We start from the raw sequence: 19287 nt of genomic DNA, 5'->3' as shown, positions 1-19287 counted from the left end.
TTTCAGTAACAATATTTGTGCAGTTAACTACTGTATTGGATATTTTACGTCTTATCTTAATTTCTGCTCTCAAGATTCTAAGGTATACATATTTCTGACCATGTTTTAATAATGAGGAAACTGAGTTCCCATGATTTTAAGAAGCTTTTCCAATATCACACTATTATTATTTTAAGGCAGAAATGACCTTCAAGTTTTATCTAACTTCTAAACAATTTATACTATCTAACTTCTGAACAATTTATACTATTGGTATGAAAAAAAAGGATGACTGAAGGAAAATAGTGGTAAATAAGTTTGAGGCATATCATGGAGGACTGTAAATACTGGGTCAAATAATGAACAAATTTAAAAATTGTTGCTAAGTTTTCTGGTTAGTTGACAACATGTAAATGTGGTTGTAATGTCAGGAGATACCTTCACCCACTTGTTAATACACCAACCAATAAAACCTCCATTTCATACTTACACTCCTGAGGAGGTTTTCTCATCATGTAGATTTTTTTCATCACAGGCCTCTTATATAAATATAAGAAATATAAAAAGCTTTAAAACAAACAAAACCCCAAACACCACAACCTTAACTGATGTTTTCATTTTTCACCTGAGATGAATTATGAGTATGATACTCATTCTCAGTATCATATATGTGTCATGCTAAATTGATTATGGCAGTCAACTACAGATTGGAATATATTGCAATATGTTATTTTCAAAATGGGTAACAACACTACTTCCAAACAAATCCAATAGAATATTTTCTCCAAAACTCTGATTTAATTTGAAAATGAAGAATATTCATATATATTGTTAAATATCCAGGTTAGAAAAAAACTGAAAATTTCAGCAATCCCTTAGCCTTATCATACTTTATATATTCTTGTTGATTATCACTAAAATAATATTATTTTCTTCATAGGTCAGCCACAGGACACGTACTACTACTAAACTTTAATTACTTGTGATTTGAAGTCTAAATATTGCAATTCTATTATTGGTGGATAATACATAATAAGGCATATATCCATCTACACAGCTTTTGTCAGAAATAAAGTAAGAAGATAATTAGGGTGCATATACAATTATCAGAATATGTAATGATATGCTATAAAAATTAATAATTTACCTCTATAGAAACAATTATAATCCATGAATTGATATAACTAATAAATATTCTATGATTTTGACTATTAATTTCTAATTTCTGAAAACGAACAAATTTATATGTATTTTACAGGAAAATTATCACTCCCAACTTTCTCCAAAATTTCTTTAAGATTTTCTTAATGACTTATTTTTAGTATTTTTGACAAACTAAAAACAAAAAAAGCCCATTCCCCAAATACCTAAAGTACGAAGAAAAAAAAGCTCATCCCCCAAATACCTAAAGTATGAAGAAAATACTTGTTTAAAAAACCTAAGTGGTGAGAGGGCGGCGGGCCGGCGGGCGGAAAAAAAAAAAAAAAAAAAAAAAAAAACCTAAGTGGTAAGCTGAGATTGCATAGAAATCAGAGGCCCAAACTGATGAAAAATCAGGAAGCTAAAAATGCAAATGAGAACTAAAACTGAAAAGATTCCAGTAGTAACAAGCTGATCCCTCTTGGACTGGAGTTTCAGTGTTTACCAGTTGCCCACTGAATTGGAGACAAGAACTAGAACTCAAAGACCTAAAAGACTTGCTTTTTTTTAACCAGAAATCCCTGGAATTGATAACCACAAGAAGCAATTGAGAAAAACTATACACATCCCAAAGGATTCTGAGAAAGAAACTTGTCTGTCCCAGCTTTAGCTTGGAATGGAGGAAAAAAATCTCATTGAAGAGTTATTTGCCAAAAACTAGCTCACACACAGTTTTGAGCCAGAATTAACACCACATGTGGCCACATAAATGCAAGTTACAAATGTGTATTTAATTGGTGCTGTCAATGTAATATCCTTAGAAAACTGGCAGAAACAACTATAGTTACTTCCTAGAGGAATATATCTTAGGACCAAGTCTGAAAAAATTTCCTTAGATAAAAGTCCAAAGAACATACGCTCAATATCAAAAAACAAAACACATGAATAGACAATCACCATGAGTTATAGTCAACAAAGCAGTTAAAACAGTATTACAAGTGCAAAGACGGTAGGCATTTGAATAAATGGCTACAGAATATAAAATAAGTGCGTTTAATATGTGAAAAGAACAAAAATATGACTAGGACTATAAAATTGGCCAGGTAGTTGTGAAAGATAGCCAAGAGAGTATCTAAAAGTAAAAGTTACAATAGCTGAAATTAAAAAAGCATTTGATAGCTGAAACAGTGGATTTAATATGATGAAATATAATTAGTGGGTTAGAAAATAGATCCAAAAATTTACACAGTATGAATCATGCAGAGTAAAAGATATTCAAAACAGGTTTAAAGACACAGCAAAGAGATTCATAATTTCTTACAAACATTAGATTTGTGTTCCCCCCAAAAGAAAGATGTGTAAATTAAACAGAGTGTAAGTAAAATATGAAAAAATAATAACTGGAAATTTTATCAGAATGATTAAACACGAATTCTCACAATATAGAAGTGCAAAGTGTCCCAGTAGGACAGGTGGAGAAGAAACTACAACTAAAGTCATCTTAATACTGTTAAAGAAAAAATATTCAATACCAATTGTTAAAGCACAGTAAGGAAGACTTTATTCAAGGGGGCAAGGGGACTATCACAATAGGTAGAGGACCACTGAGATGGAATTTTGCAGTGGGGGAGACAGATTAAACTCAACTTCAAGTACAGCATGGGCGAGTGGTAATTTATAGCCAAGGAGCATGGTGGGGGTGGGTGGCTAGAATATTACTAAGAGGAAACAGGGGTAAGGGAAGATTCTGGCTAAACCAACCTAACAGGATTCTTGCTATGGGGCAGGTCAGCCCACCTTGGGGCTGGTGGAGGATGAGGAACTTGATGAGATTATCAATGGTCATCAGATATTGGAGCGGGGAGGGGATTCTGATTAAAATGACTTAGCAGAATTCTTGCTAAAAGTGGACAATGCATAGATGAACACAGAAGCCAAAAGTCAGGCCAAGTTGGAAAAGAGTGCAGGGGAGGCTGAGAAAATTTTGTCAATACAACTATGTATTACTAAAGACAAATAGAAGGTCTCAAAATCCACTACAGAGAAAAGACAGATTATTTTTTAAAAATGAAAATAAAGACTAACAGCTATATATAGTTTATAAGAATCAGGAATAAGCTAAAGGCTATCTGGAAGGGTAAAACTAAAAGGAGGGGGGAAAGTACATCAGGTAACTGCGAACCAAAAAAAAACAAAGCTGGTGTAGCCCACTAATTTTAGACAAAATTAAAGGAAATTACTTATGTACAGAGAAAGAGGGTCTTTACATAATGAAAAAAGTTTCACCAAATAGATATGAAAACTAAATTTGTATGCACTTAAAAATGAATAATACAGCTTCAAAACTGTAGAGCAAAAAAAACAAAATCCACCACTATAATGGGATAGTTTAATATACTATTCAGTAGCTGTTGGACCAACCTTACAAGAAAATCTAGATATGAATTTTGAAAAAATTCTTTTCAATGCTTTATATATAATATATATGTAATTAACAAATTCATTCTAATGAATAGTTATACAATATTACATCCCAACATTTTGTAATAAGCATTCTTTTTAGACATGCATTGAACATCTATAAAAATTGAACATAATAATGTGGGCTATAGATAAGTTTCAACTAATTTAAAGAAGTGGTTATCATCTCAGAAAATGAACCCATGACTGGAATTCAATAAAATTAAAATGAATAAACATGCATTAAGAAACTTGTGGATATAAGCAATGATATAAATAATTGAAATTTTAAAATAAAAATACTACATATTAAAAGAAGATAAACCTGTGATTAATTAGAAATGTATAGCCTTAAATGGTCATAAAATAAAGGCTGAAAATTAATAAGATACAACTTATGATGTTGGAATGAACAAATGAATGAATCTCATAAATGTAGAAATAAAGAATAAGAAACATAAGAACAAAAATAATTTAATGGAAAACAAATATGAAATAGATGATCAGGAAAGCAAAATGTTGTTTTTGAATTTTATATTTCACAAATTTAGTAATAATATATTAGCCAAGTACTGGTAGGCAGAGCATTTCTTAAAAAATCAAGAAGAATAAAGACTGACAACCCAATAGAAAACAAATATGGAAAGATTTCAGGAAGAGGAATTAAAAAAAAAAAGAATTAGGTCATTTATAAAGTTAAAGATGTTAAACTTTATTTGTAGTTAAGGAATGCAAATTAAATGAGACACAATTTTAGAGCCAAAAGATGGGCAAAGTTAAGTTTAATCATAATACCAATTGTCCCAAGAATGTGGATCAATGTAGAAGTTATACAGTGTTAATGAAAATATACATGATATTATACCAATTAATCTAACGGTTGTGAGCACGTTGTGTATTTTGTTTGCAAAAGGAAATTGTCTATTTTCTCCTTTTAAATTAAAATTGTCTAAAAAATTATTTTGAGTGGCATATTTTAGAATATTTCTTTTTAAAAAATTTTTATTGGAGTACAGTTGTTTTACAATGTTGTGTTAGTTTCTGCTGTACAGCAAAGTGAATTAAAGAATATTTCTTTTTTAAAGTCTACTTAGCTAAGAAGTTAGTAACTATCCTATTTAACAAAAAGTGACATTGTTTAAAATGATTCACTAATTCTTTTACTCTTGAGTCTTCAAACTAAAGCTTCTTTTCCTTTCTGTAATTTTCCCTGCCTTTCAGTAAACTTAATTGAAATGTAGGCTATGAGTTGTTTTACTAGAGAGGGTCCCACTTGACACTTAAATAAAGTGATTAGACTTAAACAATGACAAGTTCTTACGCCCACTAGTTACTTTTCTGCTTTAAAAAAAAATGTATTGCAAAGGCAATATTTTATGCTTTATTGTTCACTCAAGTGAAAATGCAAATAAATTACCCAAAAGGTGGTTTATAGATAAGAGAGTTTGTAGTAACAATAATGCCTTTGAGTGTTTTTATAAATACTCATTTATTTTTCAGCTGGTAATATGTACGATGAATATTTGAAATTTTAGTTTCTTATGATAATTGTCTCTTGGCTCTCATGATCCCCTCAGGTCTTTTGGACTAGAATCCTTTTATCATTCTATCTACCTGAAGAATTTTGTGTTGCAATACGCCTACCTTAACGGCATCTGAGGTCATCACCAATCTAGAGCTTAATTAATATATTCAGTAGAGTCTCAGGGATAGACAGTTGACTTAAATATGGCTGTTGTGGGTTGAACTATATCCCCTGAAAAGAGATATGTTTGAAGTCCTAACCCCCAGTACTTCAAAATGTGACCTTATTTGGAGATAGGGTCTTTATAGAGATGATCAAGTTAAAATGAATCATTCATTAGTTTGGGTTCTAATGCAATATGACTAGTGTCCTTATAGAAAGGAGAAATTTGGACACAGAGATAGACAGGCTTAGAGGGAAGATGATGTAAAGAGACACAGGGAGAAGATGACCATCTAACAATCCAAGGAAAGAGACCTGGAACCAATCTTTCTCTGTCAGCCTTCAGAAAAAACCAACTCTGCCAACACCTTGATTTTGGACTCCTACACTACAGAAAGAACTGTAAGACTGTAAATTTCGGTTGTTTAAGCCACCCTATTTGTATTACACTTCTATGGTAGCCCTACCAAATTAATAATATGGCTCTCTACATCTTTTCTCCAAATTCCTGACTACCTGTCTTTTCCAAGTCAAATTGGTGTTGAAATTGATCTATATCTGGGAACAGGTGAAGGTTTAGGCTCAGAGGAGATCTTGATGGAGAGAACTGGTACAGACTCTTTCTTCCTTGGGATAGAGTAAAGTTAACCACAATCTTGGAAAAACCTGGCACAGAGATTCTTAGAGGAAATTTTGACATTGATGAAAGTTTGTCCAATAAGTGTGACCTTAGGGACTATGGGGGAGCTGGACTAGGTCCTCTGCTCCTGAAGTTGAGAATAAACTTGGAGACCTGGAAACAGGGAAGCTTTAGCCTGCTACTCAGCGGGGGACCTGCAGCCCCTCTGCCCCGCGCAGCTAGCTCAGTGTTGCAGAAACAAGCTCCACTTGTTTACTTCTACCACCAGATCTAAGGGTTAATAAAGAAAATAACAAACCATCTAAGGGATTCTAACAGCCAGAGGGAGGAAGATCCAGTCAGTACAAACACATTTCATGCCAGCAAAGCAGAGTTGCTGTAAGAGACAGAAAGCCACTTGAACAAATAACACAAACACTTAAGGAAACTCAAGTGTATCCCAATCACTTGAGTTTGTTTTGAGGAACTATAACTGAATTAAACATTTTTAGGCCCGTTTCCTTGTCAGTTACTAACAGAGAGTTTTTCTCATTTTCTTCAAATTATGAAAAATCTGTTGACATCAGCCAATCAAATTAGTTTTTGCCACATGTACAGTTTTGTCAGAGTTTTGTTCCCTCATGTTTATTGGTGCTTGAAAATTTAATACTTACTATGTCACACAGAACATTGCTGTTTGAAAATTTGTTACTGTATCACATATATAATGTTTATGATATTAATTCTGTGGCTAAGAAACAATATGATATTTTATGTGTTTTATGGGTTACCATTAGAAATTTTGATTTGTTAATATTAACTTCGCCTCATTCTATGTAGTGTTTAGGAAAATGAAGAAGAGAGTTATAAGAGAACAAAACTTGTTAAGTCCTGTGAGTTGTCCTTATTATTTTTGGAATTAATAAACAGCTATTACGTACTTAACTCTTTCGTCCTCAATATTTGAATTATTCTCAGAATATCATGCTTGTTGTCTTTATAATACCAATTTAAACATAGAAGTACTCTTACTTAAAGATGTTATAAAACATTTATCTTAATAAGATTATGTATACTATATATTTCCTTTTTGAAATAATTTTTCGTATTATGATATCATTTATGCTTTATTTTGGCATTCATAATTTTGCTTTTAGGCAAAGCATTTTATCATAATTTCATTACAAAAGATTTTCTCCAGTCAGATTATATTTTCCAGTTAATAATTTCTTGTTTTTTTCTACCTTAAAATAGAATTTTCCTACATGCTTAACTTCTTCAAACGTATTAACTAGTGTATTAGGTGAAAACTACTATAATATCAGAAGAATTATGATAATTTGCTTTGCAAAACTTCAAATGAGTTCCAATCTCTTAAGTGTTCTGTTTTATACATAATATATGATCTGTTCAGGGGATAATGTGATTCATTACACTCATGCATAATTTTGTGCTCTTACTTATCTGAAACTATACTGATTTATTTTCCTGAGCACAGTAGTTAGGTTGTAGCTGAGGGTTGCTTTTTTTTTTCTTTTAAATTAGTCACCATGCCATACTTTATATCCCCAGGATTTATTTTATAATTGGAAGTTTGCATATTTTGACCCCTTCACCCATTTCACCCACCTCCCAACCTCCACTTTTGGCAACCACCAATCTGTTCTCTGTATCTATGAGTTTTGTTTTGTTTTGTTTGTTTGTTTTTAGATTCCTAGAGAGATCATACAGTATTTGTCTTTCTTCTGTCCAACTTATTTCACTTAGCATAATGACCTCAAGGTTCATCCATGTCATTTCAAATGGCAGAGTGTCCTTTTTATGGCTGAAAAACATTCCTTTGTATGTGTATATATGTATTTTATATTATGTATGATTATATATATATATATAAAACACTTTCTTTACCAATTCGTCTATCTATGCACAATTAGGTTGCTTCCCTATCTTAGCTATTGGAAATAATGCTGCTATGAACATGTGGGTTGCAGATATCTCTTCAAAGTAGTGTTTTCATTTTCTTCAGATACTTACCCAGAAGTATAATTGCTGGATCATATGGTAGCTCTATTTTTAATTTCTTGAGGAACCTCCACACTGCTTTACATAGTGGCTGCACCAATTTACGTTACCACCAACACTGCATGAGGGTTCCATTTTTCCACATCCTCGCCACAACTTTTTATTTCTTGTCTTTTTGATAATAGCAATTCTAGCCTGTGTGAGGTGATACCTCATTGTGGTTCTGATTTGCAAATCTCTGGAGATTAGTGATGTTGAGCACCTTGTCATGTACTGGGGCTTGCTTTTTACTTCAAAACTGAAACAGTTGCAGCTTTAATAATTGTCACAAATTTATTTCGGAAAACGAATTCTTCTTAATTGACAAACTTTAACATCTCCATCCATCTACCCACTTAATAGATTTAGATATCCCTCCTCTATACTGTATGCTTATATCAATTATAGAATTTATTATATTTCAAATTTTTATTTACATGCTTGCTTCATCAACTGAACTGGGAGTTCCTTTAAGGATAATATTGTCTTTGGTCTACATCACAGCCTTGAAACTTACTTACATACCTGACACAGAATACAGGCTAAACAAATGTTTAGAATGAATGAATGAGTAAAGTGTGTATTTTTATTAACAACTGATGTAGCATCTCTTGGTTAAGTTGGAATTTTTAGCCAGAGTGATTGATTTGCCCTCATTTAATAGTAACAGACCTAATAAATGGTCTACATACCAATTCAGCCTGTTTTCATACCAAAGGATATTTTTCATATTAAACAGATACTACTGAAACAGATGTTCCTCAATTAGGTGCCCAAAACAAATGAAACAGAGCTGATGCCACATATACAAACAAATGTTTCACAGTTGTAGTTTCAAATCTGTGGTCATGATGGTTAGTATTCTATTTGTGTGCAAAAAATTTTTATTAGTCATTTTCTGGACATGTTTGAAATGCTAAGTATCTGAAATACTTAATATGCACTTTCCCTTTCTTATGCCCTGGAGGAAATCTGTGAGAAGTGTAAATATTTTGAAAGGATTAATTTTTAACACCTTGTAGATTTTTCATTATTTGCGTTCTAGAAATATAATTTAATGTGAGAAAGATATTTATTTGCTGAGACACTGGAATTTTAAGGAAACTTCAAGACCAAAAAAGATTTTTAGCATTGGATATAACTGGTCTGAATTCAGGTCCCAGAATTGTCACTTAACCTCCTTGTTATTTTGGATGAAATCCTTGTTCTAACTTAGCTTTAGTTACTTATTATAAAATTAAAGTTATGATATGTTATATATTTTCCTTTCCTCTTCAGTTTCTCCAAATAAGTCTGACTTCTTTAGAATTTCTCTTGAAACTTCCATAATTATTAACTGAAAAGTTTGTTACTCTATATTCCTATTTGATTTTATCTACTTAAAAAACATTTTAATGTATAAAGATATTTCTATTTTATTAACTTTTAAAATAATAGCTTTGGGGCTTCCCTGGCAGTCCAGTGGTTAAGACTTCACCTTCCAATGCAGTGAGTGAGGGTTCCATCACCGGTGGGGTGGCTAAAATGCCACATGCCTTGCGGCCAAAAAACCAAAACATAAAACAGGAGCAATATTGTAACATACTCAATAAAGACTTTAAAAATGGTCCACATAAAAAAATCTTTAAAAAAATAAAAAATAAAATAGTAGCTTTATTGAAATATAATTTACATTCACATTATACAAATTCACTCTTTAAAATTACCTTTTAAAATGCACATTCCTCCATGTGCATTTCAGTGGTAATTAAGTTTATTCATATAACTATGCAACCATTCCCAGTATCTGATTTTAGAACATTTTAACCACTCAAAACAAAACAAAACAAAAACCCATACCTATTAATAATCACTTCCTATTTTCCCTGTCTTCTGCCCTTGGGAACCACAAATCTACTTTCTGTCTCCATAAACTGACCTATACTGGACATTTCATATAAATGGAATCATACAAGATGTGTGCTTTTGTGACTAATTTCTTTCATTGCATAATGTTTTTCAGATTTGTTATAATACATTGACCCTGATATCCTAAATTAGTTTGATGTCTAGCAAACATAAGTACTTATGGTTCTATTTTGTTTTTATCTAATAGACTTTATTTTTTTAAAACAGCTTTATGTTCACAGCAAACGAGAACAGAAGACACAGAGATTTTGCATTTTCCCCCTGCACCTACTCATGCATAGCCTCCCCATCATCAACATCCCCAGACTAGTACATTTGTTATAATTGATGAGCCCACATCTGAACATCATTATCACCCAAAGTCCGTAGTTTACATTAAGGTTTACTCTTGCTGTATCACGTTCTATGGGCTTGGACAAATGTATAAGGATATGTCCCTTATAGTATTATACAGAATAGCTTCACTGCCCTAAAAATCCTCTGTGCTCCACCTATTCATTCCTCCCTTCCTGCCTCCAAACCCCGGGCAATCACTGACCTCTGTCTATAATTTTGCTTTTTCAAGAAATTCATATGGGTAGAATCATGTACTTCTGACTGGCTTCTTTCACTTAGTAATATTCATTTAGGTTTCCTCCATGTCTTTTTTTTTTAAGATTTTTTTTTGATGTGGACCTTTTTTTAAGTCTTTATTGAATTTGTTACAATATTGCTTCTGTTTCATGTTTTGGTTTTTTGGCCACGAGGCATGTGGGATCTTAGCTACCCAACCAGGGATCAAACCCACATCCCCCACATTGGAAGGTGAAGTCTTAACCACTGAACTGCCAGGGAAGTCCCCCTCCATGTCTTTTAATGGCTTGATAGCTTATTTCTTTTTAATACTGAATAATATTCCATTGCCTGGATATACCATAGTTTATCCATTCACCTACTGTTTCAATTCCATTTATTTCTTCTCCAATTTTTATTATTGCTTTTGTTTTGCTTACTGTGGATTTAATTTGCTCTTCTTTTTAGTTTGCTAAAGTGGAAACTTAGAGTATTGATTTTAGATCTTTCTTCTTTTCTAATATATTCTTTCAGTGTTATAACTTTCCCTATAAACACCGCTTTTGCTGCATCCCACAAATTCTGATAAACTGTGTTTTTATTTCCATTTAGTTCAAAATATTTTTAATTTCTCTTGAGATTTCTTTTTGACCTATGGGTCATTTAGAAGTATGTTGTTTATTCTTCATGTATCTTGGGATTTTCCATTATCTCTCTGTTATTGATTTCTATTTTAATTCCATGGTGGTATGAGAAGAGATATTATATGATTTCTATTATATGTTAAGGAGTGTTTTATGGCCCAAAATGTGGGCTATTTTGGGAATTGCTTGATGTGAACTTGAGAAAAATGTGCATTTTGCTGACGTTAGAGGAGATAGACTGTAGATGTCCATATATGCAGTTGATTAATGGGGTTGTTAGTTCAGTTATGTCCTTACTGATTTTCTCCCTGCTGAATCTATTCATCTCTGATAGAGGTGTGTTGAAATCTCCAATTCTGATAGTGGATTCAGTTGCAGTAGTGGAACTGGTGTGAAAAGACTGTAGTAATGCCATGGTGAGGTGCGGGCGCGTTACACATTCCTATGCTTAGTTCTCAGTCTTTTAATAAGCTTATGCCCTCTGGTGTTTTTAAAAAAAGCCTTCTTTCTCATCTTCCTGCTGGAAGTATGAGAGGAAATTTTCTCTGCTGTTCACCCTGAGAACCTGGTAGAGCTCCAGGATGTAAAACTCACAGAAGTGTGGGACCCACTCACATGATCCTGGGTCCTCTGGAGTTTTTTTTGTTTTTTTTTGTTTTTTTCTACAGGTGCTCAATTTTAGTAGATGGTCAACTTCAGTAGTAATTATGGAATTCCAATGAAAATAAAAAATGAAATATTACTGACCTCAAATATACTAGCAACAATTAACATCCTTAGCATTACTAAGCAGTGGCATTCATCGCTTGTGAGAAAGAAAATTCAAATAATCACATAGAAGAGCAATTTGGTAATATCTATCAAAACTAACTATGCATGTACAATTTGACCCCCAAATTAGTCTACTAACTATACAACCTAGAGAAACTCTAACACATGCAGGCAATGAAATGATATTCATTACAACACTATTTTAAGCCCCACAAAATAGAGAAAACTTGTGTCCATCAATAGGAAAATGAATTGTACTTTTTAAATAATAAAATATTATACACAATGTTAAGTGTATGAACTGGAGCTCTCTGTACCAGCTTGGACACAAAGAAATAAGCTCTACCCCAGGATCTGGCCCTGTCAATCATCAGTTAGATAGATAGATAGATAGATAGATAGATAGATAGATAGATAGATAGATAGAACATTCTGTCCAAAAGGTGCAGAATACACACTCCCTTCAAGTAACATGGAACATGCCCCAGGATAGACCACATACTAGGCCACAAAACAAGTCTCAACAAATTTAAGAAAACTGAAATCATATCAAGCATGCCCCCCGACCACAATACTACGAGACCAGAAATCAACTATGCTGTACACCTGAAACTAACATAATATTTTAAGTCAATTATATTTCAATAAAAAACAAGAAACAAGTTGCAGAAGAATATATGTAGTATTACAAAATTTAAAGTCAAAAAAGAAAATGATTCGTTTAATAATTCAGTTATATGTAATAAAAGTTTACATGGGAATGATAAATAACAACTTGAGTACCATGATTACTTCTACGTAGGGAAGGGACCAGATATTATGTGAGTGGAATACCAACCAAGGGGTCTTCAACTGTATTTTTTTTTAACATCTTTATTGGAGTATAATTGCTTTACAATTGTGTGTTAGTTTCTGCTTTATAACAAAGTGAATCAGCTATACATATACATATATCCCCATATCTCCTCCCTCTTGCGTCTCCCTCCCACCCTCCCTATCCTACCCCTCTAGCTGGACACAAAGCACCGAGCTGATCTCCCTGTGATATGCAGCTGCTTCCCACTAGCTATCTATTTTACATTTGGTAGAGTATATGTGTCAATACAACTCTCTCACTTCATTCCAGCTTACCCTTCCCTCACCACAGGTCCTCAAGTTCATTCCCTACTTCTGCATCTTTATTCCTGTCCTGCCCCTAGGCTCTTCAGAACCATTGTGGGTTTTTTTAGATTCCATATATATGTGTTAGAATACAGTATTTGTTTCTCTCTTTCTGACATACTTCACTCTGTATGACAGTCTATAGGTCCATCCACCTCACTACAAATAACTCAATTTCATTTTTTATGGCTGAGTAATATTCCAATGTTTACATGTGCCACATCTTCTTTATCCATTTATCTATCGATGGACACGTAGGTTGCTTCAATGTCCTGGCTATGGTAAATAGAACTGTGATGAACATTGTGGTACATGACTCTTTTCGAATTATGGTTTTCTCAGGTTATATACCCAGTAATGGGGTTGCTGGGTCATATGGTAGTTCTATTTTTACTTTTTTAAGGAACCTCCATACTGTTCTCCATAGTGGCTGTATCAATTTACATTCCCACCAACAGTGCAAGAGGGTTCCCTTTTCTCCACACCCTCTCCAGCATTTATTGTTTCTAGATTTTTTGATGATGGCCATTCTGACGGGTGTGAGATGATATCTCATTGTAGCTTTGATTTGCATTTCTCTGATGATTAATGATGTTGAGCATTCTTTCATGTGTTTGTTTGCAGTCTGTATGTTTTCTTTCGAGAAATGTCTATTTAGCTCTTCTGCCCATCTTTGGATTGGGTTGGTTGTTTGTTTGCTATTGAGCTGCATGAGCTGCTTGTATATTTTGGAGATTAATCCTTTGTCAGTTGCTCCGTTTGCAAATATTTTCTCCCATTCTGACAGTCGTCTTTTCATCTTGCTTATGGTTTCCTTTACTGTGCAAAAGCTTTTAAGTTTCATTAGGTGCCACTTGTTTATTTTTGGTTTTATTTCCATTTCTCTAGGAGGAGGGTCAAAAAGGATCTTGCTGTGATTTATGTCATAGATTGTTCTGCCTATGTTTTCCTCTAAGAGTTCTATAGTGTCTGGCCTTACATTTAGGTCTTTAATCCATTTTGAGCTTATTTTTGTGTATGCTATTAGGGAGTGTTCTAATTTCATTCTTTTACATGTAGCTGTCCAGTTTTCCCAGCACCACTTATTGAAGAGGCTGTCTTTTCACTGTTGTACATTCTTGCCTCCTTTATCAAAGATAAGGTGAACATATGTGCGTGGGTTTATCTCTGGGTGGGTTTGGGGGCACTGGTGTGCCCTGTGACCTCACTTCTCTCTTATGAATTTAGGCAGAGTTGTTGATTTTTCACTTTGCTTACCTTTGTACTTGTTAGGATGAGTGGCAACTTCTGCTGGACCAGAAACCTGAAGTTTCTGATAGTCTTAAAGTATTTTAAAAGCCTGACCTGATCTTAATTTTTTGGGATTTTTCACAGCTTTGGGGATTTCTTGTCTTTTTTAATTACTGCATATTCTGGTCTATAAAGAAGACTTTGCTTGAGACTAAATCATATTCATTTTAAGATGCAGGCATATTTAGAGCATTTCAAGTAGGCAGTGGGGTCTATGTACATGTATAAGTGAATACTAAGGGGGAAAACTTATTTTAAAGTAGAGTCAAGTCATGTAAATTCAATGATAAATTAGCCTCGTTTCAGTTCCTCAGTATACTTATATATACTTAACTCTCTCTTGCTTAAAGAATTTAAATTTGTTCTTGCCTCTAAATTGAATAGTTCCTCTCTGCATTATTGACTCCTCTTGTCCTTCATGCCTCAAGTTGAATAATCACCAAGGAAGACCTTCCTGACCAGCCTGTGTAAAGCAGGCACTATATCTATAACTTTCTATTATATCACCCATTTTATGTACCTCACAGGTGATGATTATTTATTTATTTATTATTTATTTATTTTTTTTATTCTCTGTCTCTCCTCCCCTAAGGTAAGGTCCAAGAGGTAAATACCCTCCTTGACTTCCAATCTGCATTTCCTGTGTCCTAAGATGCAAGAAAGAGAGAATGAAAAAGAGAGACAGATAACAGAGAAGGGAAATAGGTGTTTTTCTATAATGTGGGATATGAAAATTTGAGAAGTCAGATCAGAGACAACATTTATGCTGATTGATGAAGACCAAGGTGAAAAATAGCAAATTTGGGAGTATTCCTGGCCTAGGCTGTGGGTCCTCAACATTATAAGTCATCAGTAGTTGGTGCAAACGTCAGCACCAAGGTCAGCTCCTGGGGCCAGACATTTGAATCTGTGCAGCAGCAGATGCAGTTGAGTCTCCAGTAGGTATTGGTAGCACAGTTGACACTTGGGGGATAGCAACAACTGAGATATGCAGTGAGCAAAAGAAGAAAGAGAAAGTGCTAAAATACATGCAGTAGTCATGGAGACAACTCAATTCTTGGAGCACTGAGTATGACACTTTCAGGAATCTCTCAAAATTATCTAAGAAGAAACTGGGGGAGGCTGGATTTCCTGAAGAATAAATAAGAACATACAGTACCAGAGAAACTTTACTTTGCAGACTTGTTTTTAATCTTTTCGTACTGTCAAATGAGGTCTAAGAAATAAAGGTTTCCTTCTGCAAATAATTAATTTTATTTATTTGTCCCTTTGAGAAAGAAATCAGGACACCAAAAAAAAAAAAATCACCACCTATCTCTAAAGATTTTCTGTACACAAGAGAATATAAAAATCTAAAACAAGTAATTGTTCTCTTTTTTTAGCCATATAAATTAGGGGAAAAGTAGATATTTAGAATAATTAAATTGTTTTTTTCGAGTGCCTTAAGTTCAAAGCCACGTTCTCTGCAACTTAATGTAGAAAAACATCATGACAAGTATTATTAACTCACTTTTCCAAATGTTCTCATATCCCAGTCATGCTATGTAAATTCCCCCCAGGGTAAAGCACATACAAACACTTTATTTGAGTGTCATCTTTTCTGTAGCACAAAGTGAAATTTCTAGCAACCCAGTATTGGCTATGAATGTGGGCATTGCTCTTGTCTCCACTCCTAAACAATAGACCACTAGTGGTTACTTAGGTTTTGTATGCCAGTTTTTCACAATTGTGAGAAAAGGGTTTCAGCTTGGTCACAGAGTTTCACAAATAAATGTTGAGTAGATGCTACCTTGGTCATTGCTCTTAAATTTTTGTTCCTTACTTTGTGGAAATACCTGTGGTGAGTAAGGTTGTGAGTTTTCTTGTGTCTTACACTAATCTATATCATATAGAATATATTCTTTCTTACAATGACTTTAATATAGTTAATGTGATCTACCATTTCTCTCTACAGAGAATCACTTCAACAGAGAATCACTTCAACAGTACTTGAAGACCATGCATTACTTTCAAGGCCTAGGATCACAAGATGTTGAACCATAATTTTTCATCCAAGTCTTATACCTTGCACCTAGATAGTATTAAAATTTCATATTTTCTTAGAAGACCTAGGAGCTGACAAAACCTTAAAACAGTTTCAGGTAAAATTATGTTTTATGTTTACAGATGAAGCCTAAAATCAAATTTATTGTTAAATCTTGACATTTATCTAAGAGGAGATTCAATTTAGAAATAGCTAAAGGGGGGCTTCCCTGGTGGCACAGTGGTTGAGAGTCCGCCTGCCGATGCAGGGGACACAGGTTCATGCCCTGGTCCGGGAAGATCCCACATGCCACGGAGCGGCTGGGCCCGTGAGCCGTGGCCGCTAAGCCTGCACGTCCAGAGCCTGTGCTCCGCAACGGGAGAGGCCACAACAGTGAGAGGCCCACGTACCGCAAAAAAAAAAAAAAAAAAAGAAATAGCTAAAGGGTATTTCTGAAATTAGAGATGAGATTTGAGGGTCAAACACAAAGAGGATACCTTTTATTTTTCAGTCATTTTCTTTTTCCCAATGTTGCTCTAGGTAAAACAGGTGCATATTATAGTTATTGTTGGATTTTCTCCAATTTATGACATTATGTATTTTACATTCCTGTAAAACTGTCTGTGAGAATAGGGATTTTATATCTAGAAAGTAAGAATGATATTTATAAATCTATAAGGCAGGACCTATAAACTAATATTTCTTGCTCAAAAAGATCTCATAAATTATATATAGCAGATACATGAATACTTACTTTCCTTTCAACTATGCTCACATTAAAACATGAATCTTTAGCCTTCTTTAATTTTTCCTCAAAATATGTATATATATATAGATAAATGCTTTCAACTTTTAGAGCAAATATAGTAGCATAATATTATGCCTATGAGGATAAGACAGTATAACTATCAAAAGAATAAATGAATTACTATTTATGTGCATAGCCACATCTTTTAGGACAACAGACAGTCACAATATAAATTTAAATAAGTGATCATGTCTCATATCAGAACTGTTTTAGCCTGAAGATTGTGATGCATTGTCATTTACAGTAACAACTGCTTCCTTAACAAACTGAAAGAAATTTTATTTTTTTCCTCCTCAATCAACAGAAAGTCATGGATCCAAAAAGAAATATACACCACAAACTGGAAATCATGACCTGTATGCCATGTTCCTGGAGTTGGAAGTTTGGACAGATCATATTTTCACAGCAGGAGTGCTGTCTGTCTGAGAGTCCTTGGCTCAAGTGGAGGTTTCAACATACCCAGTTCTCAGACTACATGCATGGCAATTCTACAGTACTGCATAGCAGCAAGCCACGGTCTCCTTCCTCTTAATGGACCTTTACTGCTCAAAGTCTACCACTCCCAAGACCTGTGTTTGGGATAACTGTAGCCCCAAAATGTGTTCACACAAGCACTGGGCTTTAGTTATTGTACCTGAACTACACAGTAGGTGTCCTGCCTGCTTGATGGACTTTCTGCCTCTTGATCTTGGCTACCAGTGTCATGTCTTGTTAAAACAACAACTTGATCACAAACTTCAAACCAGTTGAATTTCTCAAACCACTTGAAATCCAGCCCTAATTCATGCACCCCTCTGTAACAAATTTGACTAAATGCTTCCAGACTTTTACCCCACTCCCTGAGCCATGTCTTCTTCCAGAATTTTTTTTCATGTTTTCAGAGAACATTTATTAAATGTTCATGACACTTCGTTAAATAGAAAAATGTGAGTTACCAGACTGTGTGTTTGGACTAAATGTTTCTATTCCTCTCCCCACAACCAAAATTCATATGCTGAAGCTCTAGCTCCCTAGTGTGATGGTTTTGGAGGTGGGGCTTTGGGGAGGTAATTAGGTTTAGATGAAGTCGTGAGGATGGCGTCCCATGCTGGGATTAGTGCCCTTATAAGCAGAGGAAGAAAGATCAGAACTCTCACATTGCACCACGTAAGGACACAGCAAGAAGGAAGCTATGTAGTAGCCAGAAAGAGGGTCTTCGCCAGGAACTGAATTTGCCAACACCTTGATTTTGGACTTCTCAGCCTTCAAAACTGTGAGAAACAAATGTCTGTTGCTTAAACTACCTAGTCTGTGGTATTTTGTTACATTAACCCAAGGAGACTGACATAGTATGCATACTGTGTTCCCATGTTCTTCCAGTATTTTTTTGCATGAATCTTCATCTAGGATGTCTACATTAGAACTCCCTTTGAATCCTAGCTGCTTAATCCACTGATGCCCTGTGTGCCTGACTTTAAACTTTTTCTCTAGAAGGTTTTTAAAAATTAAGAAATCTCTACTTTTTAGGGTTTAAAAGACACGTGAACCTAGCTAATATAAAATTAGGACATTTGCATTATGGTGGGAAGCATCATAATCTTAACACATACTTGATAAACTATTTTTAAAAAAGCAAACATTAATTGTGTGTGTACTATATTTCAGGCACTGAGTTAAAATTTCACATACTTTATCTCATTTACTCTATCAAGAACCCATGAAGGAGTTGCCAGTATTATTTCCATAATATAGAAGAAGAAAGCAAGACTTAGAGATGTTAAAAACAAGACAGCAGACCCAGAATGGAGTTGCTTATGCTAAACCCTGTGTCACCAAGTTAAGACTTAACCTAATTACAGTTTCTGCTTCAATAGAATCTTAAAACCAGTCAATCAGAAATCACCTGATCAACACTAGTTAGTTAATCTGCCTGATAGACCCCTGCCAACCTCCAAAGGAAAGTACCCTTGCAATAACCAACCTGCTTTTTGCTTATTATAACTTCCTTGTTCCTGCTCCATTCTGCCCATAAAAGTCTTTCACTTTATACAGCTCCTTGGCCCCCCTTTCTATCAGCCAGATTAGATGCTGCCCCATTCATGAATCACTGAATAAAGTCAATAAAATCTTTAAAATTTACTCAGCTGAATGTTTGCGTTTTTTTTAACAGAGAGATTATGTAACTTGTTTATGGCCAAACAGCGA

This window comes from Globicephala melas, chromosome 6 (assembly GCF_963455315.2).
Source record: "Globicephala melas chromosome 6, mGloMel1.2, whole genome shotgun sequence".
In the NCBI taxonomy this organism is placed as follows: domain Eukaryota; kingdom Metazoa; phylum Chordata; class Mammalia; order Artiodactyla; family Delphinidae; genus Globicephala; species Globicephala melas.
The sequence above is the reverse complement of the archived record's forward strand: the minus strand, read 5'-3'. Positions refer to the sequence as shown.